Source organism: Equus asinus, chromosome 20 (genome assembly GCF_041296235.1).
Source record: "Equus asinus isolate D_3611 breed Donkey chromosome 20, EquAss-T2T_v2, whole genome shotgun sequence".
NCBI lineage: Eukaryota > Metazoa > Chordata > Mammalia > Perissodactyla > Equidae > Equus > Equus asinus.
Genome location: NC_091809.1, coordinates 101,939,561 through 101,966,964, shown reverse-complemented (window position 1 = coordinate 101,966,964; position 27,404 = coordinate 101,939,561).

The following is a 27,404-nucleotide window of genomic DNA, read 5'->3' as shown; positions in this document are numbered from 1 at the left end:
CCCGTATTTCGAGTGAAAGTTTCACAGTTACTCCCTATCTGATAGTGTTTGTTCTTGGGTGTGACTCTCCAGTGACATTTTGTTTCTCTTATTCTTCAAAGGGAAGGCTTTGTGCTTTGACGACGAGGCCCGCCCATCCCAGCTTCCTGTGTGTGGACCACGACCTTCCCCGGGAAGGCAGGTGTGGGGCCCCTGGCTCGGCCACTTTGCATAGCACGTTGGGAGGATTTGCATTTCCAGAGTCCTGTTTCTCCATGGAAAGGGGGCCCCATTAGGGTTTTTTTTGTCCTGTGGCATCAGATGAAAGTGGCCTGGAAATGCATGCAAATTCCTTTCATCTCACAGTGTGTCCAGGGGTCTAACTACTCAACGCCAGCGGGCTGAGCAAGGACACACGGAAGAAAAGCCCCACTTGGATTCTTTGGATGGGTTCCTGGCTGCCTCCTGACTAGTGCTCACACACACACGCGTGCACACACACACACACACACACACAGCGCTGTACCCCTGCACCCCCAGGGCCCAGCCCCACACCAGTCCTCCTTCCAGGCGTCTTTGAAGTCTGGTGACATCACCACCACTCTGTGCCTTTGTCTTCTCCCCTGGGGTGGCGTGATGGAGGCCTGCATGCTCCAGATCCTCAAAGAAAATCAAAAATTCTTCTCTCTGGGTCGGTCAGTCAGCTTTGTGTGAAAAACCCAAAGATGTACCCTTCACCGAGAAGTCCATCAGTGTAAGGGCTGCTGCCATGAATCCCGTCGCCGCCTTCACCTGCAGAAATCCCCTGGAACAGGGCGCTCGGCTGTGTGTGCCGTGCAGGCGGGCACCGGCATAGCAGCCTGAGCTCAGAGAACCTCTCAGTGCAGAGACTCTGGCTCCCTGAGAGCTTACGTCTGATTAGCTTCAGGTCTGAGAAGAGTTTTCAAATATTTAGGTGCTGCTCCGGCGGGCTCACTAAGCATTTGGGCATAGAAGGCGGGATGAGTTTATGATTTTTAAATGTGGGAACTGGGGTGGATTTTTTTTGCCATTAGACTGAAAAACAGATTTTTTAAGTAGTAGTGAACTCTATTATTGAGGGCATAGGGAAACAAATTCAACAAATATTTATTAAGAATCTGCTTGGTGCTGGGCATTGATCCACGCTAGAGTAACTGTGGGGTGGTACGTAAATGGGCAAATCCCTGCTTCATGGAATGTGCATTCTAGTGCAATTCATCGTGCTAGAAACGTGCACAACTCCTAGAAGGCAGGATGCATCAAAAACCTAAAAGATGTGTGCACATGCGCTTTGGGTGGACAAACGTGCAACCATATCTGTACAAGCCTGAAAAGTTGTTTGGAAGAGTAAAAAGTTTTTTTAAAAATTCCCTAAATATACAACATTAAGGAACTGGTTAATTAGTTATGGTCTGCTTTACAACTAAATATCATACTACTATTAAAATAACGTAGAAGGATATTTATTTATTTACGAAAATGTTAATGATATATTGCTATGCCAAAAAAGTAGCTTACAAACCAGTTAGTGGAGTATGATTCCATTTGTACAAAATGGATAGAAAAAGTTAAGAGAAAGGGTATCACTTAATTTAGCAATATTTTCTGAGAACTTACTACATGCCTGGGTCCTGGGGTTACAGAAAGGAACAAGATCAGCAACGTCCTTTCCCTTATGGGATTTGTGGTGGTTATCTTTGAGTGGTAGAATCTGGGGTAACTAATTTTTTCCTTTGGTTTTTCCGCATTTTCCGTGTCCTCTAAAGTGATCAGATATTCCTTTTTAAATGACTTTGCAAGCAAAAATAATTTTAAAAATAAACTTTGGAGATATCATTTGTAGCTTGGTGTTGGAACATGAGCCTTAGGATTTAAGGCCCACCTCATCTGTCCTTCCTCTCTCTGAGGAAGTAACCCAGGACGGCAAGGGTGGTGCGAGCAGAGGGCGAGAACCCAAGAGAGTGTGGGGCAAGGCCCAGCGTGGAAAGAAGATGCCACACCTCCAGCCAGGATCTAGGGTGAAGGTGACACAAAGCCAGCCCAGGGGGAGGGAGAGCGAGCACAAGATGGAAGCCAAGGAGCAAAGGCTCACCTTTTTGCTGTGAACAGGGCTCCGGTGCCCCAAGTCCCTCTTTCTGCTGGCTCTCAGGGGCAGAGGGCGTCAGCAGCGGGTAGAGGCACAGGGTCAGGTGGGTGTCTTCTGCCACCTTCTTAAACACACCCATCATCTGATCAGTGGCAAAATACTGAAAATCATCTGAATGCCCGAAAAGGGAATGGCGAGTGAAGGTGCTTTTAATATGTATCCATACAAAGGCGGCCAAGTAAAATTTTGAGGTGTTAGCGAAAGTCTTATTTTTTTCCTTACAATTCCTTGGAGACTTGGCAGGGACGTGAGCGTGCTGGGTGTGGGTGGGTACTCTGAGCGGGAAGTCCTGTGCCCTCAGCCACACCTCCCTGTCCTCCTTCCACCCCCAAGGCCGAGCCCTGGAAGGAGAGGCAGTAATTTTTACAAACAGGACTGAGAGGCAAGGAGACCCATGCCTCGCTTTCTTAGGGAAGCTCAGGGAGACTGTCCCCACCCCCCTGCCCCAGCATGGTGGCAGTGGAGTAGGGATGGTGGCAGGACAGTGGTAGACAGAGGAAGCCTGGGGTGATCCCTTGAGTCTCCTGTGACCCCTCCCCCACCCATACGCAGGGCATGATGAATTATCCAAAATTTGCCATTACCTCCAAGAGGGGTGCACCAGGGTTGAGAGGGGGTCCGATGGATCTGACAGGGTCTCGGGGGGAGCAAGGAAGTAAAGAGTCTGTAAAGCAATGAGCAGAGGCCTCAGCTGGCCCAGGGACATCTCCGCGGAAGCCAGCATGAATGGATGTCAGCCATCAAAGATCAGTGAGGGCTTGGTTCTTCCTCAGCAGATGCCAACGTTGGCCAGATGGTGTCAGGCTGGGCCATTCACCTGTTTATTCTCAGATGCACTCCCCCAGGCTCAGAGTACCCCATCTCTGCTCTCCATCACAGGGAACTACATCTCCCAGGCTCCTTTGCCAACGGGTTTGACCAATGAGAGGCTCTGAGGGAGGGCTGAGGTGTAGGAGCAGGAGAGAGGGCAGGGTATTTCTCCCTCTCTCTCTGCCGGCCCCCTGAGAAGCTCCACCTCCTCTGGTTGTCTGCTTTGATTCCAGCTCCTGCCCAATGGCTCCTCCTATGCAGTCCCATAGCTCCAGCCAGGCAGCCTCTGCCATGGCTCTGGCCAGAGGGTCCTGGCTTCTGGGCTCTGTAACACCACCATCTCACTGTGTCCCCCCAACCCTAATGGTGATAGTGGCTTCCTCTGTTTGGCTTCTCATCTCCTCCATAATCACTGTATCCAATTTCCTGTGTTACGTTGGTTTCTGCTTCCTAACTGGACTTTAGCTAATCAGGATCAGATGCCCCTCGACCCCCAAATGAGGTCCTGATGCTGTGTGTGTGTGGCCCCTGGGGATTAATCACCAGCCCACAGGGAAGGAGAGAGGCAGCACGTCCCAAATCAACTGCATTTACCCGAAAGAGACCTAGGAAACCTTAGGATGATTACTGTGGAATTGATTAAATTAGGTGGGATTTTTTGGTTTGCTTCTTTGTTTTTGCCATCAGGTGTAAATGGAGCTCAAAATAGAGATTAGGTGACAGAAAAAATAAAATGACCATCTTTGCACACCTGAATACGTAGCTTGTGGAATTCCTGCACACTACATTAGATATCAGCATAAAATGGGTGTAAGCCGTCACGTGACAGAGTAAAATTCATATTAATGTGGACAAAGGCAGGGAAAGGAATAGGAAAAACAGTTCCATATGATGAAGTGGGAAGAGGATGATACGTGACCTTTTTAGCATCCATGTTATCCGTTTCAAAAGGATACGTTTTCAAAGAAAACTGTTAAGGGTCACCTGGGAGCCTTAATAAAGCAGACGTCTCCTCTGTCCCAGGGTCAACATCTTTGGAAAATGGTAAATATTCTTCCTCTGGAGCAGCGACAAGTGCACAGGGGTATTTGAGCTAAGTGGAAAAGCTGACAGAACCCGAGGTGTAAAGTTCAAAATATAGGGAAGCTGCACAGAACAGCAGAGGTGCTAAGATACAAGCATCAGAAGCAAGTGTTAGGAGCTTCCTGAGGCCCCGTCATAATTAACTAGGTCAGATGGAAGGCTTAGATTTCACAGGCTGAGCAGGGGTGCAGAGCCAAGGCACCCCAAGAAAATGAGGGCAGTTTTTCCCATTTGGGGGTCACCTCCTTGCCAAGGTTAGAGGCAGGGCCCTGCTCTCCTGCAAACCAGTGCTCAGCACGCCCTTGAAAGATAGAATCCTGGGTGGGAGGGGCTGAGCCATACTCTAAGTCCTCATCCCAGAGGGGTGGGAGGATGGTCTCTGCAGGAGATCTTGAAAAGGAAACACTTAAGTAACGCAGCCCAGTAGGAGACAGTTCAGCCTAGTGGTCCTGACATAGACTGGGAGCCTGGCAGCCCCAGGTTTGATCCCAGCTAACTATGTACTAGACGTGTGACCTCAAGATAGCCTTCAACCTCTGTGAGCCTCAGTCCCACCATCCACAGAACGGGGATGGTAACAGGACCTACCGGAGCGGGCTGTTAGGAGTAGCAAGTGAGATAGGGCTGGTAGAATGCTCAGCACATAAGTGCTCGATCAATGTCAGCTGTTACAATTATTTTGCAATCAGAATCCCTAAGTTAAATTTTTTAGAATAAACTATAGATGTCAAATGCAATAGCTACTGAGCTGAAGACACTGCACTAGTCACAATGGAAGAATGTGAAACGAATATGCTCCTGTTAAACCTTTCCTACACTCACTGTTGGCTGGAGAGGTGGGGGCGCAGAGAAGGGGATGAAAAATCATACAACCCGATCAGAAAACCTGAGGACCCAGTGGAGGACCGTTTACTGAAGTGACATGGGAAGCACACAAGCTCCAGGTTACAGTGGGTTTTGAATAACAGGGCGTTCCCTCAGAGGTGCTCATCTCTTTTATAAGCAACTCTTTCCCCAGGGGTTGAGACAAAAAGGACTTTCAGGTCACTCAGACAAAAAGTCTGGGTCCTTGCCCTCACCACTCAGGCAGAGACAAGCTTGGGGACACATCTCCCCCAGTTCAACGTGCCCCTGTGGCTCTCCCCGCCAGGCACCCCCTGGACCCGGCAGACAGGATTTGGATGGGCAGGAGAAAGAAGCCACTGGGTAACTGGTTTTCTCCGGCCACACAGCCATTCTTAGGAAATTAAATGCCAGATCCAAGCCTAATGCTTCCCAATCCTGTGATTCTTAACATTTTGGAGTGTCAGGACCCCTTCTGAAAATTCAGTGAAAACTTTGGACCCTTCCCCAGAAAAACTCATGCGTCCAGATACATACACAATTTGACACATTATTTCAGGATGTTTATGAGGCCGCGTGAATCCCCTAAGGTCTAGAGAGAAATAGGCCTTTGGTTCACGGCAAGACTTTTTAATCCTTGAACAAAAATTCAAGTGATGTCTACTTAGGATAAATGGTAATGAAAATACAGACAGACAGACAGACACACACACACACACACACACACCCCACTTTCTTTCTGTAGCAAAGACCAGCCGCTCCCCTTACCAGAGTCTTTGCATGATCCTTGCAGATTTCATGGACTCATGTGGTAAAGCCCAATTTCCACTCACATTCCAAAATCCAATCGCTTCCTCATGTAATGGACTTCCTTCCAAATGTTTGCCATCCTGTGACATCCCCACAGCACGGCCTCGCTGCCCATCCTAACCGGCTGGGCGGTCCAAGCAAGCCTCATCGCAAAGCTGTCAAGCCAAAGGCAAGAGGGTCCGTAATTCCAATTAGCAGAAGCCCCACCGACTCTAAACAGCGCCTCCCCACTTCATCATCTTTCCCCTCCGAGGAAATCAGCGCAATTGCCACCAACATCCTGGAAACAAAAGCCAACAGAATAAACACGGTGCTCGCCTGGCAGACCCCAGGATTAAAATGTAATCTCAAAATAAAGTCTAATAACTTTCCCCCTTTCGAACACACTTGGAATAAAATTAGCATATAAATCAAAGCTTAATTAGGACATCGTAACAATGAACAGCACCGGCTGGTATTAAGGGTTTCAGGCCCAATATGACGCACCAAATAAACACAGTAATTAGAGAACAAAATCAGGGCGGTCTCGGGGTAATCCATCACCCAGCTAGGTTCAAGCCTTTCAACTTCAGGGTCATCTCTGTTTTCTGTCTTGTGAATCTTGCCTTCCAGCCATCTCTCCCAAGAGACTTCACGCATCATCCAGGCTGGTCCCTGGCACATCGCTCCAGCTCTTGGCTCTCAGAGGGAAGTCCTGGCACTGAGCAAGGAGGGAAGAGATTTACAGGTTGCTCAGAACAATAGCCTGTGGGTTCCAGGGTAAAGTGTTTATTTGTTATTTGAGCTGTCCTAGGTCCTTTAGCTGCTGGTTTTATCCAATCCAGACAAATACCTGTTTGAGGCACAAAGCCAGGAATCCTTAAGAAATGTCTCTTCTATTTCACTATGCTGCAGCCACACTGGCTTCCTTGCTGTTCCACACACACACACACTCCAAGCAAACGCCTGCCTCAGGACCTTTGCAGAAGCCATTCTCTCTCCCTGGAATGCTCTTCAACGTGGCTTTTTCTCTCACTTCATTCAGATCTTCCTACTAAAATGTCACTTCATCAGAGAGGTCTTCCTCACCTCTCTTATTTAAAATAGCATCTCCTATCACTCTTTAACTCTTCTCTGGGGAGTTTGAGGGGCCACTAAATAGTACCCTTCACCCCACACCAGTCGTGATCCAATAGCGAAATAAGAAACAAAGACAAGGGAGATGGGAGAGCAAAATGTCACCTTTATTTCCAAAAGAACTGACATTAGAAAATGAGACTTATATCCATGGGCAAGTGAGCTTCTGGGTACCAACCTACAGACCAGGCAGACGGACCCACCCAGCCCTGCTCTGCTGGACCAGGCAGTGGGAGCACCACAGAGATAAGGCTGGAGGCGTGGAGCGGGCTGGTGCTTGCTGTGAGCAGGCTCTGCCCAGCAGAAGGGAAGGGAGGAAGAGCAGGGCCTCATTTTCCCCCTTCTTCATCCCCAAATCACCGAGAGCAATCAGCCCCTCGCCGTGGAGAAGTGTTCCTTGAGGCAGCGCTGCCCGCCATGGGAGGGGCGGGAGGAAGGGAAGATGCGGTCCCATCCCCCACCTGCTTTATTCTCTTCCTGGCTCCTATCACCACCTGAAGAACTGTATCGTATTTATGTGCTGTGTTCCCACACAGAATGCAAACTTAAGGAAGGCAGGCCTTTGCTTTGTCTACTGGAGCATCCTGTATCACCAGGGCCTGGAACCATGCCTGGCACACGGCGGGCACTCAGTAAATAGCTGTGGAATAAATAAATGAGTGAGGGAGTCTCTACTCACATCTTCGAGGGAACGCTGTGTCCTGAGGCGGCAGTGCGCCTGGGCCGAGGCTGCCTGTAATCCTGTAGACTCACGGACTGGTTTTTGGAGCCACTGCTGAAGGACCAGAGATCTTCCATTTGAAAGTCCCGGTGTAATTACCTATGATCTCCTTGAATATCGAACGGCTTTCTGACCTGGTCCAGCTCTCCCGACCTCTAGTCCCACCCGGTTAAGCTCTATGAGTGCAGGACACCGTCTGATCTGCTCACCGCTGTGTCCTCTGCACCAAGCACACTCTCTAGCCAATAAATAGTGGCAGCAGGAGGGAAGAAGAGAGGAAGGAAGGAAAGGTGGAAAGTGGATCTCCTTTCTTCCTAAGCCCACTTCTCCAGGGCTGATCCTCTCACCTAAAGGGAGCATGTGACCCAGCCCTCTCCCTTCAAAGAGAGAAGACATCATCATCTTTACCTAACAGATGAGGCCGGAGGCCCGCAGAAGTTAAGCCACCTGCCCAAGGTCACAGGGTGTGGAGGAGTGAGAGACTAGGACCCAAACCTCTGACTCCAAGGACCATGCTTATTGTGTGACAGCTGCTTTCTGAGGACCATGGGTCACGAGCACGCAGCCCACAGCATTTTTGGTCTGGAGAGGCTCTGATGACGGCACCCGGGCAAGCCCTCTTCATTTCAGAGTCCAGTGAAAGAGGGGTCCCTGCGGCCTGAAGCTGAGCTTGGGCCTCCAGCCACCTGGGGCTGGGCCGTCTGCCTGAGGTCGTGCTGGGGCACGGGCAGAGGCCACCCCCAGCTTGTCTGCCCGCCCCATCCTGCTCCTCCTCATGTCTGCTGGCCCGCAGACCACCAGACTTCTGCACAGAAGCAGAGGTCCCTGCCCGAGTCACACTTCCTGAGCATCTGGGCTCCCTCCAGCTCTGGCTCTGCTCCGGCTGGGAGGACCCAGATGAAGTGTCACAGACTGTGCCCAGAGGGCCCCAGCCTGGTGAGGGAGGCAGCTGCATAGACAGCTGCAGTGTGGTCTCCAGACCTGCCTCTTCTGCATTCGTCTGACCTGCTGAGAGCTCCCACTCCTGAGTATCCTCCAGGGCCCAACATGAAGCCAGGCACCTCACATCCATCCGCTCATTTCATCCACAAAAAGCTCTATGAAGCAGTTACTACTACCAGTGGTCCCATTTTACAGATGAGGAGACTGAGGCTGAGAAAGTCTGTCAACTACCTGTTGACAGTTCCACAGGTGGTAAGTGGTGAGGTCAAATTCAAGTCCAGGTCTGTCTAACTCCACAGCTGGAGAGCTTAAGCCCTTCCTGCCTATCCTGTCCTCTCCTGGGTCCATCTTCGCCCCAGGCTGCCTCTGCCTATGCTGACCAAGAACAAGGGATGACTGAGCAGGAACCCCTGCAATGCAGCCACCCCCATAGCCTCCAGCCCTTTCCCCATGGGTCATTGACCAGACACGCTCTCTCATGTCTCCTCATCTTTGCTCACGGAACCCCCTTCCCCATCCGGCAACAGCCTGCTCATCCTTCAAGGCGCGGTTCAAATGTCGCTGCCAGGGTGACAACTCTCTCAGTGGTGAATTCAATCACCCCTCCATCCCACCACGTAGAGAGCATGCCTCCGTTTCAGCCATGCTCAGACTGTCGTCCCGAGACCAGCAGGGCCAGCTGTACCTGGGACTTGTAAGAAATGCCAACTCTAGACATGCTACTGAATCAGAAGCTGGGGCTGGCCTGGCAGTCGGTGTTCCAATCAATCCTACAGCTCAGTCTGAAGCACACTCGAGTTTGAAAACCACAGCCCTATTTTAACACATTTCATTAGAGCCACTTGTAGTTCTTTGAGAACATTACCAGGCTGTGAGGACCTGCTGGATGGTGTTCAGAGCTTGTCCCACAGTGGATGCTCTGTTGACTTTGAAAGTCTCCTTTCCCAGCAGTCTCCGGACAGCCTCTCAGCTTAGTGACGTTAGCAGTGACAGACACTTGGGCAGACCAAGGTGGAGGCGTCTCAGTCATGTGGGCTTCCTGCACCCTTTGCACCAGGCCTCCTCATTGAGAGCCCACCAGATACAGCAAAGCATCGGGGACACATGGCAGGTAAACTGCAGACTCTGCCCCTCTCCTCGTGGAGCTTAAGATGCAGTGGAGGAGACGCACATTCATAAATAGCTGCAGCTGACTCTAACTGCCATCGACATTTACTGGGTTGTTTAATTCTCACAATTAAACTTCTACCCTAGAAGTGGACACCATTACCAGCCTCTTTCTACAGGTGAGGAAGTGGATGTAGAAAGGTGGAGTAGACAGCAGAGCCGATATTTGAGCCCAGCCGGGATTCAACCCTGCTCTTAATCACAACACAATACTATCTCAAAATAATTACAAAATAATGTCACAATCTTTGATAAGTGCCGTGAAAAACAGTACACAAGAATGCACGAAAATGCAGGAAATACTAATGCAGCAGTGAGGGGAGAGAGCACAGTCAGAGCAACTTCCTAGAAGAAGCGACGTCTGAGCAGGATAAGCAGGAGTTAAGAAGACCAATCAGTGAGGCAAGAGTGGGGTACAGGCGAGGCCTTTCCACGCAGAGGACCAGCACTTGCAAAAGCCTTGAGGAGGAGGCCCAGCAGAAGCGACCAGTAACCCCAGCCCTGGGGGTGGGGAGTGGAGGAGGGTGTGGCTAGAGGCCGGAGATGAGGTTGGAGGTGTGGGCAGTGCAGATCTGGCACCTGTGCGCCATGTCAACAGTCCTTATCCTTGGTCCACTTTTCCAAAGAAATGTCAAACCAAGGGTCCCAGGTGGATGGATGGTCCACTGTGTGCGAAAATGTGGCTGAAGTCTATCAAATCTCATCATCCACGCACTCTGTCATTCAGAGACACTGACTGAGCGCCACCATGGCCAAGCTTTGCTGTAGGTGTCGGGATGCAGCCCCACCCTCCTGGAGCACGTGCAAGCCACGCCAGGGAGAGAACTCTGACAAGTGACACTGGCAGCCCCTCATCGGCACTGAGCGCGGGCTGTGGCCAGGCCCCGTGTTGGGAGCTCTATTGAATGGTCTGGTTTACAGTTTAATGACAGATCAAAGGCACGTTCCAAAACCACAGCTAGACCCCCTAGTCACCAAAATGGACATCTCCTAACTCAACCGTCCCTTACAGTTCATGGGATTTGAAATGTTTCTTAAGAAGCCAGCATAGGATAAATCATTTTTGGCTGCTCCATAAAGTGAACTTCGCTAACAGAATCTATTCCTATTGAAATGAACGTCTACAGACCTGTAATTCATTCCGCGTAACATTTACACACTCCACTCCCCTGAAATCTTGTAAAATGACTTTAGTCAGCAAAGCTCAGCCTAAAGAGGAAGTGGAGAACATGGATGGGTTCAAAAAGGCCTTCAGAGAGTATTTTCAAAGTCTGTCTGCATTGCTTCTGGTTTTTTCTCTATTTTTCTATGGAAAGAGTCAAGTGGCATCATCGTGCAGATACTACAGAAACCAGGACATCTCAGTTTCTCGTTGCATGTGGGATAAAAACCCAGCTTCTTTACTTTGTCTGTAAGGCCCTACATAATGTGGCCGTCCCCATTTGTGATAATACCCCTTTCTCCTTGTTCACGGCTCCAAACCGTCCTTTATGCAACTCAGGCAAACCAGGCTTGGTCCCACCTCAGAGCCCTTGTTCTTGGAGTTCCTGTGCCTGAAGCGCTTTTCCCCAGAGTCTCACACGGGTGACTCCTAGTCTTCATAAATGTCACCACTTAATGTCACCTCCTCACAGAGGCCTTCACTGATCACCTTGGGGTTCTCTCCCTTCAGCACCTGCCACTCTTTGAAAGTATCTTGCTTTTTAAGTTTATGTACGTGTTTTTTCTTTAATCTATCTCCCCCTACTGAAATAAAAGCACCATTTAGAGCAAAGACCTTGACTTATCACGAGTGGAGCCTATGACCTTGAGCGGTACGTGTATAACCCGCTGCATCCCTGAATCACCGCTCGGAGGAGAGCTGCCAGGGAACCGTGAAGAAGCGTTTTGGGTTTCGCGTGAGATTTGGGGGTTTATCTGTTACATTGGCAAGGATATCCTTACCTGATCCAATGCCTTTTGGCCATTTTCTCTCAGGTTGTTTTCTAATTGGTGGGTAGCATCTTTTACATCCTGGGTGTCTTTTGATACACAGACATTCAAAATTTTTATCTAGTCAAATCTGTCAGCCTTTTGTATCATATTAGGGGCTTTGGAATATTTTAAGAAAAGCTTCCTCTATACCAAGATTATAAAAAATATTATCTAATACTTCCTTCAGGTTCTGTTTTGATTTTTTTTCCTAAGAGTTCATTATCATAATGATATTTAAATTACCTCTTGTTGTCCCCACTGATTTAGAATGCCGCTACTATTATGGGCTAAATTCCTGTGTATGCGCCATTCCGCTCCACTGGTGTAGCTCCTCCTACACCAGTATCCTGCTGTTGGAACCACTGGAGCTTCACAGTTTGCATTAGTATTTGGTAATATAAGCGCTCCCACATTGTGCTTTTTTTCTCAAAGTTTCTCAGCTGTTCTTTCATATTTATTCTTCCAGATACATTCTAGAATAAAATTATCTGATTTCACCAAAAATATCCCACTGGGTTCTTTGCGTTAGGTTAAACTTATGCACAAATTTGAGAATTATTATCTTTATAATGTTGAGACTTTCTATACAGAAAAATGGTGTGTTTTGCCATTTATTCAACTCTTCTCTTGGATACATAAGGTTTATGATTTTCTTCACACTGGTCTTGAAATTTTCCAGCCATGATCATTCCTACGTATTTCATAGATGTTGTTATGTATGAGAACCTTTTCCCCATTGTGTTGCCCAACTAGATACTATAAATAGATACGAAGGTTACTGTTGTTTTGTGTATTTCTCTTATATCAAGCACCTCGACTAAAACTTCTTTACGCAATCTTCTTAGTTTAACCGTACAATCTTACCATGTTCAAATAATTACACTTTTGTCTCTTTTCCTCCAATATTTGTTCCTCTCCTTTCTTTCTCCTATTGCACTGCTTTGGCTAGGACTCCAGTGCATCGTGACTAAGCCCAGGGGAGGCAGGATGCTTACGCTGCCCTTGTCTTCACTGGAGAGGCTTCCATCGTTGTACCATTAAATGTGATGTTTGTGGCTCGCTTCTTATACTCTTTCTGCTTTAAAACTTTCCTCCTCTTCAGAACTTACTAAAAGTTTTCATTAGAAAAAGATGTTGCACTTTCTGAGCTGCATTTCAGCACTCGTGGAGTAAGTCATGTGGTTTTTCTCCTTTAACCTGTTAGTAAAATGAATTCATTAGCAGCTTTGCTAATGTTGAGCCATCTCACCTTTCCTGGAACAAAACCTTCCTCTGTCACGGTGTGTTGTGCTTTTCATCCTTTTCTGCATTTGACTTGCTGACATCCTGTATAGAATTGATGTGTCTCCATTCACAATCACATGTAGCCGTTTGGGGCCAGTTCTCTTGAATGTCAGAAAAACACGATATGGAAAATTATGGATTCTCAGGAATTTGGCGGTTTATTAAAAAGATACACGGCAGAAAGTAACAGAATTTGTAGGCACATCTGAGACAGGTCGTTAAGCTCTCTGCCAACCCAGTCTACTTCCTCGCTTTAGAGGTGTTACCCTGTCCTGCAGAACCTCTGGGACTGGAAAAGAAAACGGGAAATTTGAGGTTTGGTGACTCTATTTTGGAGGTGCTGAAGAGATGTCAAATCATTCCAGTAAAAGATAACAGAGGCCAAAGTGACAAAATAACCCTCAGCTATGACCCATTTCAGAGGCTGCACTGCCCCCCCATCCCAGAGGACAGAAAGGAGCAGGAGTAGATTTCAGGCGAGCAGCCTCACAAGGGCGAGTCCAGGGTCCTCCTGGCGAGGACAGCCCTGGCTGCCCCTGGGCGTGGCTGCTAAGGCCAGCGCATTAGGGCAGAGCGAAAGGAGGGGAATGCAGAGCAATGGGACGCCTCGGCCCCCTGTGCCCATGAATCCCAGCTCTGCCCACTGCCTCGTCAGCTCTGTTACCACCAGACGGACTAAACTGGCGAACTGAGGGGCTGGAGCCCAGAATCCTCAGTGGGCAATTTTTTGATGCAGTTACTCTTCTTTAAAGGTCAATAGCTATTTACAGAGCTCTCTCTGCTGTTTCCCACCTCCAACTGGGGCTTCCTGACCTCAGGAAAATCTGAGCACGGCTTTCCTCTATCATTTCTGCACTTGCAAAACAATTCGCATGGAATCTAATCCACAGATCTCTCTCCCTCTCAATACACACACACACACACACACACACACACACACACACACACACACACAATTCAGCTTTTGCCAAAAGGCCCTGCCTGCCTGTCTGTGCTGAGCACTTGTACAAATATTGATAAGGTTGTGCTTTGATACTCATTCCCATTTCTGGGTACCTCAAGAAGAGGTCAGGGTCTAGCTGCTGTCTGACTCTCCAATCATCATCACAGGGACCAAACATCTCCAACCACAAACAGACAAGAGCCATCATCTGAGGCCAGGCCTGTCTCCCCCACAGCCAGCTCTCAGCCGCTGCGTGAGACCTTAGCTGTGCTCTCTGGGTGCCAGTGCTCACCACTGGTTCATTACACTTGTCCTCCTCTTTGTTGAGCGTCTTGTGCTAATTCTTTTTCTAGTTGGCTGAAGAGCTTCCTTAAGAAGTTGTTTTTTAAAGGTTATGTGGGTCAGATGCTTTCTGAGCCTGTCTCGTACCTTTCTTTCTTATGTCTTCACACGACAATGATCACTGGAGTGGTTATAGAGAGGGTCTCCATCTTTTCCACTCATTCATGTTCAAGCATCAAGTGTTGCAGAGGAGAAATCTAAGACTGGTCTGACCCTCCCTCCCTTGTAGCTGGTTTACTTTTCCTGTTTAAAAGATCTTATGATCTTTATCTTGGTTAGAATTCCAAAATTTCAGAGGTATATGGGTTTATGCCTTGATAAAATTGATCTTTTTAATTTGGATTCATGTGTTTCTTCTATTAGGAGCACTTATTTTTTCTGTTTCCCTGATTATTGTTTCTTCTTTATTTGCTCTGTTCTCTACCTCAGGATTTTCATCTTGCGGACCTTGGACCTGCCAGCTCTATTTTCCATGTTTCCTATCATTTATCCTTATAAATTCCATCTCTTTATCTTTGTGCTCTGCATTCTGGAAAATTCCTCCAGATTGTCTTTTAATTCACTAATCTCATTCTCAGCTATAGCCCCTTCTACTAGTTACTGTTGATTTTCTTTCTTTTATATTTTTCTTAGAATTCTTTTCTGCTGTCCGATTTCCTCTAATTTTTTTTGGTCAGCCTTCTCTTACTTTATTGATTCAGCAACTTTTAAAGTACCTCTGAGAATATTAGACATTTAATTTTTTTTTTTCTGTTTCCTACATTAATTCTATTCGGGTCGGAAATATTTGCTCTGAACACTCAGCCTGATGGCCCTCCGTTGAGCTGCTGGTCCTCCCTGTAGTTCTGACTTGCTCTTTGTCTTTTCCTCATTCTAAATGAAGACCCAGGATGGTTGGGACTGGTGGCCAACGTGGATTTTGTTAGCTACCGTAGAGATCACCGCTCGCATTGCTCTCCAAAGCCAGGCGTGTTGTTTGAAGGGGTGGGTTGGGAGGTGGGCCTGTCTGTTGGGTCCACAGGCTGAGTGCAGACTAGCGGGCAGATGACTCCCTCCGGGCCTATGATGGCATCAGCGACCCCTACCAACTCCCCCCCCCAACAATAGTGGTCACACCTTGTGCAGCCAGGAGATGAGGGCTGTGGTCAGCTGCAACGTGTGAGGCCGGCACAAACCCTTAAATCCTCTGATTTGATCCCTCTTTCTGCACAATGACACCCTTACTCCCCACCTCCCACACCTCATGCTTACCCTGAATTTCACTGGCAGCCCCATCCTCACCCTTGGTGATCGTGGGCCAGTCAACACTGAACAACCCATCTGACTCATTTGGCGATTGATGGGCTTGGGAGGGAGCAGGAAGACTGTAGAGAGATGCACAGCCTTCTAGCCTGGACAGCTGGGTGCACCCCCCACCAGACTGTGAGCCTCTGGAGAGCAGACACGGGCCCTATGTCCCTTCAGTGTCTAGTACCCAGCACGGTGGTGGCACGTGGCGATGACTTGGTAAATGACAACTGCATGAAAGACACGCACGTCTAAGCCTGCAGGCTTTTGTTCCAGTGTTGACGCTGTGTTCCACACCCACTGTGACTCACCTCCTGCCCAGACTCGATCATCTCTGGTCCAGACTTCAAGGCTCAGGTCAAACATCATCCCAAAGGAAAACCTCTCTGCCCGTTCCCCCGTGCCTCCATGGCTTCATTCTCTCAAGCTCGTGGTAGGCTCCAATGTGGAAGTGAACAAATGCACCCACAAATGAGTCCCCACTAAACTGTGAGCCCAAGGCAGGGGCTACACTCAGTCAAGTTCATGTCACTGGTGAGAATGCTCAAGCAGGGCACCTGGCACAGAATAGCCAACTAGTGTGCAACTGAATTGAATAACACCAGGGTATTATTATCTCCAAATTAGGGTAGTTCCACATTATTGTCAGACTCCAGGAGATCAAAAATTCCTAATGGTGGAATCTCAGGCACCATCACTTCATTACTGAGTAACCTCATACACGCCAGGCACAGTACTGGGTGCTCCACCATCGCAGGAGAGGAGCCAGGATTTGTTGAGTGTTAAACTATTGCCAAACAATGTTGTATTTTACGTATGAAAACATATTTGGCAGCATTAGGAGATAGATATTATTATCCCTACTTTTCATTAGAGTAACTCAAACCAAGAGATGATGCAGCTTGTTCAAAACTGCAGAGCTAGAAAGTGGCAGAGGGGGGATCTGAACCCAGGCAGCCTGGCTCTAGAACCTGGCTGGGCTCCTAATCACTAGGTGTTCTACCAGCTCACTCATTCGGTGTCCACACCAGCACCCATTTCATAGATCAGGGGACCGAGGCTCACGCAACATCCAACCGGCGTTTACAGGGCACTGAGGTTAGACACTGGCACGGCATGGGAAGCCAGGTCTGCCTGACTTCTAAACCCACACTGCCTCCCTTCCCAGCCTCCCTGAAATGGGCGTGCAGAGTGCAGCCTCCTGGCTGAGCATCACACCACAATCCCCACGTACTTCCATGGAGTGGTGCCAGGAAAGCCAGGGTGCCAGTGACACCCCTGCATCCTGGGGAGTCCTGAGCAGCCGGAGGCCTGGGCACACAGACACTAAGAAGTACCAATGAGCCAATGACTTGGCATTAAAATGCTTTCCACTTACTAAGGGCTGGCTACGGGCCCAAGACTTTATTTATATTTGGCATCTCTTAATTCTCTCCACAATCCTGTGAGACTGCTATTACCCCCATTTTACAGATAAAACTTGGGCTAGAAAAGAGGAATTCCTGCCTAAGGTCACTTGGTCAGTGAATGGAAGAACTGGCTCTTGATCCCAGGTGTGTCTGTCGCCAAAGTCCATGATCCTGAGCAGGAAGTTTGGCCCCAAATTCACCCTTGCCCTACAGACATTTCCCTACAGACTGGTCCACAGCTGCCAAGCCTGAGAGAGAGTTGATGGAAAGAACTGGGAAGGGGGTTGGATTTGGCTCAGAGAGGAGCAAGAAGGACATCCCATGCAGGGGCGTAGGGTTCATGGGGAGTAGGTACATATAGAGTCTTCCCAGGGCCATCTGCTTGAGAGAAGTGGACAAGGGAGATGGGACCCAAGAGAGCCCTGTTTTGGAGTCTAGAGTGCACAGCTAGGAAGTCTTGTCCTGGTGCCGGTGAGGAGTCAGTGCCACTGGCCACAGGTTGTGTTCCATGGAGGAAGGGCCTCCCAGGTTTGGGCTCAAGCTCAGAAGTTGGCCAAGATGTCCCAGCTTCTAGCCTGGCCAGAGTATATGCCACATAACCCAGGGTCTGTGCAAAGGCCACGGCAGGATACTGCGTGGGAGGCGGTGGGGGGGGCACCCTGGCTGGGACTTTGGCTCCTCCCCTCCTGGGACCACAGTCACAGTGCAGCAACGCAGTCTCTCACCAGGTCTGCTTGTGCCCCTGGGACTGAGAAAAAATGAGTTATGCTCCTCACAAAGGAAGGCCACTTACCAGGAAGTGACGCTTTCACACTTTCTCGGAGCAGACACAATGACCAGTCGGACCAGCTGGAAGGTTCCACATGACCATTTTCTCCAGCATCCCCTCCGGCAGGCTTTGCCTGGTGTAAAGCACATTTAGGATGAGCCCCCAGTGATTTATGGATCGGTTCCAAAACGCCAGGAGTGGGTGGCTTGCAGTTGGGCAATGAGTACAAGACATAATTCCTATCCTCAAGGAATCTGCGAAGTCTTTGCAAGAATAAAAACCACAACAACGATAAAAAGTTACCATCCAGTTAGTGCCCATCTATCACACATTAGTACACATCATATCATTTAACCATCAGGATGACACAGAAAAGGGACTTTTTGCCTCAGTGTCCCTGTCTGTAATGGGACTACGATACCTGTTCAACCGATAGTAGAGTTGCAAATTGAATGAAGCGTCAAGTTGCTAAGTGCCCTAGTAATCAAGAGATGATAATCTGGAAAAGGCCAAAACACCAAAAAATTAAAAATAAAACCCCTGAAAGCCCTATTTAACCTTGTAAATTAAGGTGAATTCGAGGCCAAGGGACAGAGAAGGCAAGCAGCATGTTAGTAAGAAAATGCATGCATGAGACCCCATCACGGCTGGGTGAGAAGGCCCTCACAGGAGGAAAACCGTCCTACCCACATGGACCACTGCGTGCTCAGAGGCCTAAGGAGGATGTAGGGAGAGCCAATGCTGGAACAACCGGCCTCAGCTAGTCTGGACCACAGGGGCCAGAGGCCGGAGGACGCTTCTGCCAGCCCCAACCCAGAACTGCCGGGAAGATCAGCTAAGAAAGGCACACTGCTCCAGTCAGCTTGGGGACATTTCGGAGGAAGCTGAGAACTTCAGAGGCAGGTCCATTAGTGCCAGGTGGGGGCCCCTGGGTACCTGGAGCTGTTGACCAGCTCAAACTGACTGAGGAGTTAGACTAGGAGATCTTGATTATTTTAGGTCTAGACAAGGGAAGCTGAGGTTCTACTGGTAGGAGGCCTTGAGTGCCAGGCTCAAGCAGGGTTTAGGCTCAAGTGGTAGGAAGTCATGGAAGGTCATAACCAGGGAATGATGTTCTCAAAGAACTACCCATACAAGTTCCGTGTCTTCTTCGCTAAGGACCCAGGACGGAGCCAGCTTAATCTATAACCCGCAGCAGACACACAGATGCTTATTTGTTGTGGAAGCTGGAAGATTTCTTTGCTGTTGATCTGAAGTGACCCAATGGCCCTAAATTCCAGAGAGAAGCTTCTCGCTGACCCTAGAGCAGCCGCAGCTAAATAGCTCCATCTTACAGGGCTCAACAGCAAAGAGGGGCCACACGCCCTTTAGATGCAAGATGCTTCTTGGTTCTCTGGGCAGCTTGTGGACATATGCTTACCTGTCTGTCCTGCTCAGGAGACATCTGTCACTCACTCCAGTCCAGGCTGCCAGTTGGCCGTAAGGGCTGGAATAGAAATTCAGGACCCCGCTGACACTGTGAATTAGGTCTGCCACCATCTGCTTAAGACGTCAAGTCAAAGCTAAGGTCTTGTCTTAATGGAAACTCATCTTTCCTTTGGGGTTGTGAGGGAAGGGGGCCTGTGGGTTGCAAGAACAGACCGCAAGAAAAATTCCATGGAGGAAGTCGGAAGAGGTCTCAGTCCATGGCTCTCACTCCAGGCTGCACATTAGCATCACCTGGGGAGCTTGTAAACAACACTGATGCTGGTTTCCACGGGGCCAGATGAGTCTAGAGCTCCCCACGTGAGTCTCATGTGCAGTCAGCGCTGACAACCACTGTCTAGGCAATCCAAACATTGAAGAAAGCAGCTACACGGCTCTAAGACGACAAGAGCCCCGAAGCAAAGTTGTCAGTGGCGAATGGCACAAGCCATGTGCAGCGCCGGAGAACAAGGTTAATTCCCACTGGAGGAGGGTCCCAGAAAATCTTCTTGGAAGCTGGGTCCTGAAGGCAGCTAGTCTTCCACAGGCAGATATGGAGGGAAGGGCCCTCCAGACCGAGGGAACAGCTTGAGCAGAGATCCACGGGCAGGAGTGCCTGCTGGGGGTCGGTCCCCATGCTCTTTTTGGGTCATGCCTCACCAAACAAACTCAAAAATGCCTTTTACATAGAAGCTGGCCCCACAGTTCCTGCATCCTTTGAGGCTGATCTAAAATGTTTCCGACTTCAGCACTTAATTCTCTGTGTTGTAAAGGACTGTTCTGGAATAGGAACTGGAGGTGAAAGAGGATGGGGTGTCAGATTTCCAAGTAATTTTTAAAGCGTTTTCACATACAGCTTTCTCATTTGCTCCCAGGAAAGCCTTGGGAGGTGGACAAGAGAAACCTACCCAGCATCTCACAGAGGAGGACATAGACAAAGGGAAGATCCCCTGCCGAAGGCCACACAGGTGGACACCATGAGAACAGAGGCCAGTCTCCATTCTGCTTACCCTGGGGTACCTTCTCCTTGGGACACAGAGCCCAGACCAGCTGCTCGCCCAGAAATGTGACAAGAGGTGCCACAGTGCTCTGCCCAGGCTGAGAGGGCAGTGACAGGAACCCTCCATGGGCCGCTAGACATTCCCCTCTGTGCATCCAGCCAGGAAGAAGGAGCCACGAAGCCACACAACAGAGCAGAGCCTGGCCCCGTCGTGGCCGGTTAAATGCAGAATCGCATCCTGTGGAATCCTTCAGTGTCCAAAACCACAGGAACAGTCAACACGTGCTTAGATGTCCACAATGGAGATTATTATCCAGCCATTTAAAATGGTGCTTTTAAAGAATATTTATTAACATTGAAAAATGTTCCCTCTATAATGTTAAATAAAATTAGATCTGAGTTCATGGCATTATGAATTAATTGACTCATTCTACAAATGTGCCAGGTGCTGTTCCAGGCACTAAATAACTAGCAGTGACCAAAACATGAAAATCCCTGCTCTCGTCAGGCTCCTATTCTGGAGGGAGAGGCAGACAGTAATCACAGAAGTAAGGAAAAACACGAGGTGTCAGACATTAGTCGGTGCGGTTGAGAAAAATGAACTAAGAAAGGAGGAAAAGTGGGGGGATTTTTTTCTCCTTTATGTTTTAATGTATTTTCTAACAAATAAATATTATATTTATGATCAGAGAAAAATACTTAAAAAAAAGTGATTGAATTAAGCACTGAAGTTGGCTCACAACTTGACCTCAGCTGGGATGCAGGGGTGTGGTCTATGGGTAGATTGTGGGCAGAGAGCCTACAACTGCATGGGGGAGACAGACGCTGGCAAAGACGGCAGGCACCTGGTCTGTAGTGTCCCAGGGGACAGGGCAGTCACTGAGGCAGCGGACAGTTCCCAGAGCCAGGCTGGAATTCAAGAATGTGGCATTAGCAGAGTTCTTAAACTGGGAGCAGTACCGACAGCAAGATGCCCCTGGTGCCAATGCCCCCAAGCCCCTCCTGAAAGTTTCAAATATGCTTGAATATGCTCCCCTAAGTGAGGCCAGGCTTGATCTTTGGGTCCAGGGTGGAGCTGATATGGGTGAGGGGGATTCTGACCCTTGCTCTGCCCCTGGCATCCAGTATGACTAACCACCTCCCAGGGTGGCGGTTAAATGATGTCTTCCATGACAAGCACTGGAAAGGTCCATACAAGTTTCTGCACTCTCCCTTCCTGTCCTTTTCTGGGGCTGCCCTTTGCCATGGCTCTGGTCTATACCTAGCAGATGAATTATTTAGGCCACCGAGTATAGAATAAATGGATGTCCAAGATGAAGGGCACAAGAGAGCAAATAAGAACCTCAAATGGGGCACAGGTATAAAAGGAGTTCTAAGAGATGGCTGGCCCAGGCCAAGTGCTTCCTTGGGCCTGTCTGCGAGCTGGCACTCTGCCCCCTCACCCAGCTGGAGGGCTTCCCTGGGTAGACATGTCCACCCACCGGCTCTATGGGAACACCACCTCACTGAGAGATTTTACATCCATCACCCTCATTCAGGGGCACCCTCAAAGTGGTCCAGCTGGGACCCTGGCCCTGCCTGGGATGGTCCACAGACCCGTGAGCCAGTGAGTTGGCTAAATATGGTGTGTCATCCGCAACCATCAGGAGAGAAGGAGCTGTGCCAGGAGGCCCGTTTGCCTTCTCTTAGGCCCACAGAACTCCCCCAGGACATCCTAACACCGAGTACAAGTTCCTGCCTCCTTCCTGGAAGGGCTTCATAACATGGACGTCTGAGCAGACGAGAGCCTCAATTTTAGCTCAGCCCCTCCTTAGTCCTGTGATCTTGGGCAAGTTAGTTAACCACTCTGGGCCCCTGTTTTCTCATCTGTAAACTAGAGGTTCACCTACCTCGAGTAGTGTTTGAGAGAATGAAAAGAAAGAGCTTTCACAGGGGGCCTGGCACCTTACAGGGGCTGGGGCAATGGGAACTCTCACTCTTATTCTTTCTCCTCCTTCCTATTCTCAGAGCAGCTTGGCATCCAACAAAGGCTTTTCTTCACCTGAACCCCACAGAAAGTCTCTTCCCTCTGGCCGTTCTTGCTGTACCCTTGGACGACACCACTGTGTGGACGACACCACTGTGTGGACGACAGTTGTGGACTCAACACTGGGAGTCCACAAAGATTCACTTTCCAGGGGGAAGATTGGAAGCGTTTCCCTGGGTCTACAGCTGCCCAAGCCAGACCGGCTCTTCCCTGCTCTCTGCTGCCCCCTGTTGGCTCAGAGCCTGAAGAGTCAGTTGCCCACCTCGCCCGCAGGGTTACACCTTCTGTGGAGATGATGATGATAGAAGGACAACTCCAAACAGTTAAAAAACAAAATTAACAAACAAACAAAATCTGGCAATATTTAGACTTCAGTCCCAAAGCCAGTCCTGCCGTGCCATCCTCGGCTGCTTTGGGTGCTGATGGCTCAGGTGCCCCTGGGATCTGAGGCTTTGACATAAGGGGAAACCAGGCTTTGCTTTACCACTTGGGGGTCCTCACTACCTCTTCCTGTGGCCAGGGCAGGAGCCAGCCAGCTCACACAGGTGAGGCCATCCTGGCTGTGCAAAGAGTGAATTATACTCAATACTGGTTGGTTAAAGAGCCTGTGTCCTGAGGTCCTGGAGGTCCCCACTTCTCCTCCCCGTCCTACTGCCTTGGCCACTGGCCCTGTCACCCCAGGACCTCCTGGTCCTCCTCACCATCCAGCAGCTCAAGCGATCACGCCTGGCACAGAGGCAGCCTCCAGGACCACTCTGTGGGGTCTGATTTGGAACAGCAGCACCTTCCAGTATCACGTGACGTGCTGTTCCGAAAGCCCTGCCTGTCGTCCAGGTCAGCCTTCTGACAGGAGATATGTAAGCCTCACCTGCACCCCCACCCCCACCCCCCGCCTGCCCCCAACTGGCCCAGCGCTGATCCTGCAGCTTAGTAACCCGGAGTACACACTCCTCTTTAGATGGAAAGTTGTGCCGGCTGCTCCTGAAGAGCCTGCCTCTGAGCATACTCTGTGGCTCTTCTAGGAAACGTTTACCCAAGACCCTAAGGACTTTCGATTCCCCTGATGCTTCCTCGAGGATGAAGATGAAGGACAGGGATTGTGGAGAGATATCCACCAGGAGCCAGTGTGCTTAGCACCTCTTACCTTCTCTAGGAAATAAGACCTCTGAGACAGGATCCACACAGCACCTCTGCTAGTGACCGACTCATCACAGAGAAAGCACAGATAAAAGGCCAGATGCCCTGGCCACGGGCTCAGGCAAGCATCTCTCCCCCACAAAGGGAAGACACTCTTGGAGCAGACTAGTTTCACTCATCCGCTCCTTTTTCCAGCTCAGCAGGTGGATAGGAGTCCGCCCCCTTAAGTTCCCAATAGCGCTCCCCCAATAAGCCAGCTGCAACTGACAAGAATGCTTTTCAGGTGTTCAAAAGACCCCTTTCCATGACATCCAGGAAAGAAGAAAACCCTCCCTCTTGCTGGTCTCTAAAAACTTTACTTTTCAATGCCCAGAAAAGGGTGGTGGGGGGAGAGAACAGGGCACGGAGTAAAATCATTTGCATTGGTCAGACGTTCAATACTAACCATCCAAAGGAAAGGAGGAAATTGAAAATTGTGGCTCCCTGGTTTGTTTCCTTTCCGCGTGCAACTTACTAAGAAGAGTCTCCACTTGCATTCAGCTACATCTTCTTATGGTGACATCTGTCAACCTGGGAGTTTAATTGTTGGTGATGGTATTTCCCTGTTATTCAGGCACCGCACACATAGCACAAATATGATCTAGCCACACTTGCCAGAAATCACAAATTTGTGTCGTGCATGCTGAACACTGAGGCTGATTAGCACAAAATTTAATTCTCGTTAATATCAGCCCAAGACAAGCAGAGCATGAAATTAACCTGATGTGTTAATATCGTGCTCCACAGTTCCAACTGTATCCTGTGGATGCTCTCGCTGGAGTCAGGTGCCGCTCCGAATAGAGAAGAACTCTAGCAATCAGCGCTGTCTTGGGGGCAGAATGAGCTGGCCCAGGAGGTGGTGCTCTCTGCAGCTGCAGGAGTTCAGGAAGACACAGGATAACAACTCAGGGAGACACGGGATGGCAATTGGATATTATGGTGGGAATTAAGGACTAGCAGCCTCTGCAGTCCTTTCTAATGCTGGTGTTGTGGGAGTTTTAAATCTTAAGAAAACTTCCACAAGTCAAATGCTATTATCCAAGACAGGGACTGGCAAACCACAGCCTGCAGGCTAAGTCCAGCCCATTGCCTGTTTTTGAACTGCCTGGGCACTAAGAATAGTTTTTACGTCTTTAAATACTTGGAAAAAAATCAAAAGACGAATAACATGCCATGATGTGAAAATTACATGAAACTCAAAGTTCAGTGTCCATAAATAAAGTTTGATTGGCTCTCAGCCACACCATTTGTTTTCGTATTGTTTACAGCTGCTTTTGGGTTATAATGGTAGGGCTGATTAGTTGCAACAGAGACCATATGAACTGGAAAGCCCTAAATATTTACTATCTGGCTCATTACTGGAAAAGTTCGCCAATCCTGATCTGAGACACTAATAATTTTCAAGTGGGCCCTTTGAAGAACGGACCAAGGACATCAAGGAGAAGTGGGGCTCCAGGCTTTAGCTCTTCATCAGTTATACACAACGTGCTTTTGTTTAAAGAAAAGCGATTGCAGCTAAAAAAGGCTCAGGGTACACAAGAAAGTTCAAAATGTTTTCCTCTGGGAGAAGCACGTCGTGATCTGTGAATGATGAGCTCTAGGTGGCTCCAGATCTCCACAAGAGCCCGGGCTAGACCAAAGTGTAGCTGAAACAAAAGTTGCACGTGTGTGTGCAGGTGTGTACATGTGCATGAATGCACACACTCCTCCAACCAAGCGGTTTGGAGTCAGGGGACAGTATACGGTAAATATAATTCTCATGGAGCACATTCCAGGGTTCTCCTCTATACACTGCCTTCCCTTCCCCTGTGTGTGGCAAACACTCACTTATTCATTTTTAATAAACTGTGTATATTATTAATTCAGTTAAACTATTTGTGGTAGGCCAACTTCTACATCATATCCCTGGGACCTGTGAGTGTTGTCTTGTTTGGAAAAAGAGTCTTTGCAGGTGAGACTAAATTAAGGATCTTGAGGAGACAGTCCTAGATTATCTGGGGGTGCCCTAAATGCCATCACAGGTGTCCTTACAAAAGAGACACACAGAGGAGAAGGCAATGTGACAACGAAGGCAGAGATTGGAATGAGGAGGCCACAAGCCCAGGAACACCAGGCCAGCTACCAGAAGTTGGAAGAGGCAAGGAACGGATTCTCTCAAGAACCTGCCAGATTTCAGACTTCTGGCCTCCAAAATTGTTAGGGAATAAACTTCTGTTGCAGTAAGTTACCAAGTTTGTGTTAATTTGTTACAACAGCCTCTGGAAACTCATATGCCATTACAAAAGGGTTTTATCATAAGTGGTCCCACCAACCTGATGTAATTATTTTCATTACTTTGTGTTAAATACCCATGTATCACTCAAAAGCCCATTTGAAACTTTCCTCTCTTGAAAATTATAGTAGGGGAAGAGCATGCAGGATTAAACGAGGCAACATTTAAAGCACCTGGCACATACTAGATACCATATGTGAATTCCTTCCTTTCTTTTCTCCCAGCAGAATCAGTTGCCCCTTCCTTTGAGGTCCCATGGCACTTTATACATGATTTAATTAGCACTTACCTTTCTCAACTGTGCTTTTGTGTTTTCGATGTCAGTCACTCCCTAACCGCTACTGGTGAGCTATGAACTTCTTGGGGGCAATGATCATACCTCATTCTTCTTTTTTTTCTTTTTATTCACTTTTGAGTTTTAACTTACATACAGTAAAGTGCCCATATCTTAAGCATATATTTCAAAGACAGTTTACTAACATTTACATCTGGGTAGCCACCACCCAATCAAGAGATAAAGCATTTCCAGCACCTCAGAAGGCTCTCCCTGTCACTTCCCAGTCAATACTTTCCCATAAGAGCAGCTACTATTCCAACTTCTTTTACTGTAGATAAGTTTTCCCTGTTCTTGAATATCATATAAATGAAATCATATAGTAAATACTCCATTGACTGTAGCCTCTCACACAGCATGTTTTTGAGATGTATCCACGCTATTGCGTGTAGCACTAACACTTTCTTTTCTGTTGTACAAAATTACCACAACTTGTGTGTCCATTTTACCGGGGATAGACCCTAGGGAGAGTGCATGGAACTATTAGAATGAGTGCTGCTAGGAAGATCCTAGTACAGGGCCTGCCGCAGAGACAATCACTCATTTCTGTGGGATATTTACAGGAGTAGAACTTCTGGGTCACACGACATATATATGACCAGCTGAATAGTTTTCTAAGTAGTTGCACAAATTTTTCTGTATTCCTGCAATGTGTGAAGTTTGGAACAATGCACCAAATCCTCACCAAACTTTGTCGGTTGTTTTGGTTTTAGTCATTCTGGTAATAGATAATTCGTCTTTTTTTTTCACCTTTATTGAAGTATAAATGATATATAAAATTGTAAGCTATTTGAAGTGTACATCATGGTGATTTGATACTCGCATACATTGTGAAAGCATTCCCACCATCTAGTTAACTAACACATCCATCACCTCGCTTTTTTTTTTTTTTTTTTTTGGTGAAAACATTTAAGTTCTACTCTCTTAGCAAATTTCAGTTGCATAATACAGTGTTATCAACTCTATATGGTTTACGTTAGATCCTCAGCCCTTATTCATCTTATAACTGAAAGTGTGTACCCTTTACCGACTTCTCCCTATTTCCAGCACCCCCTAACCCCTGGCACCCACTTTTCTACTCTCTGCTTCTATGAGTTGGACTTTTTTTTTTAGATTCCACATACAAATGATACCATGCAGTATTTGTATTTCTCTATCTGTTTTATTTCACTTTAGCTAATTCATCTCTATATCCCTCATGTGCTACGACAAAATCTGTACTCTGTGACCCTGCCTTCCTTCCTGGCCAATAGTGGCCAGATACAAGCATTTGGCCAAAAACCAGGTGAACCATAGGCCAGCTACTAACTTATACTGCCTTGCATAAAAAATGAGCTGGACCGATTAGATCCCCTCTCTCCGAAATTACAGACACAAAACAAAGAGCATGACATAGTCTTTAACAGGAGCAAATAATGAAAAGCTGGAATGGCTATGATTAATCAATACAAGCCAAAGATAGGAGTAAGGAAGAACACAGAAGCTA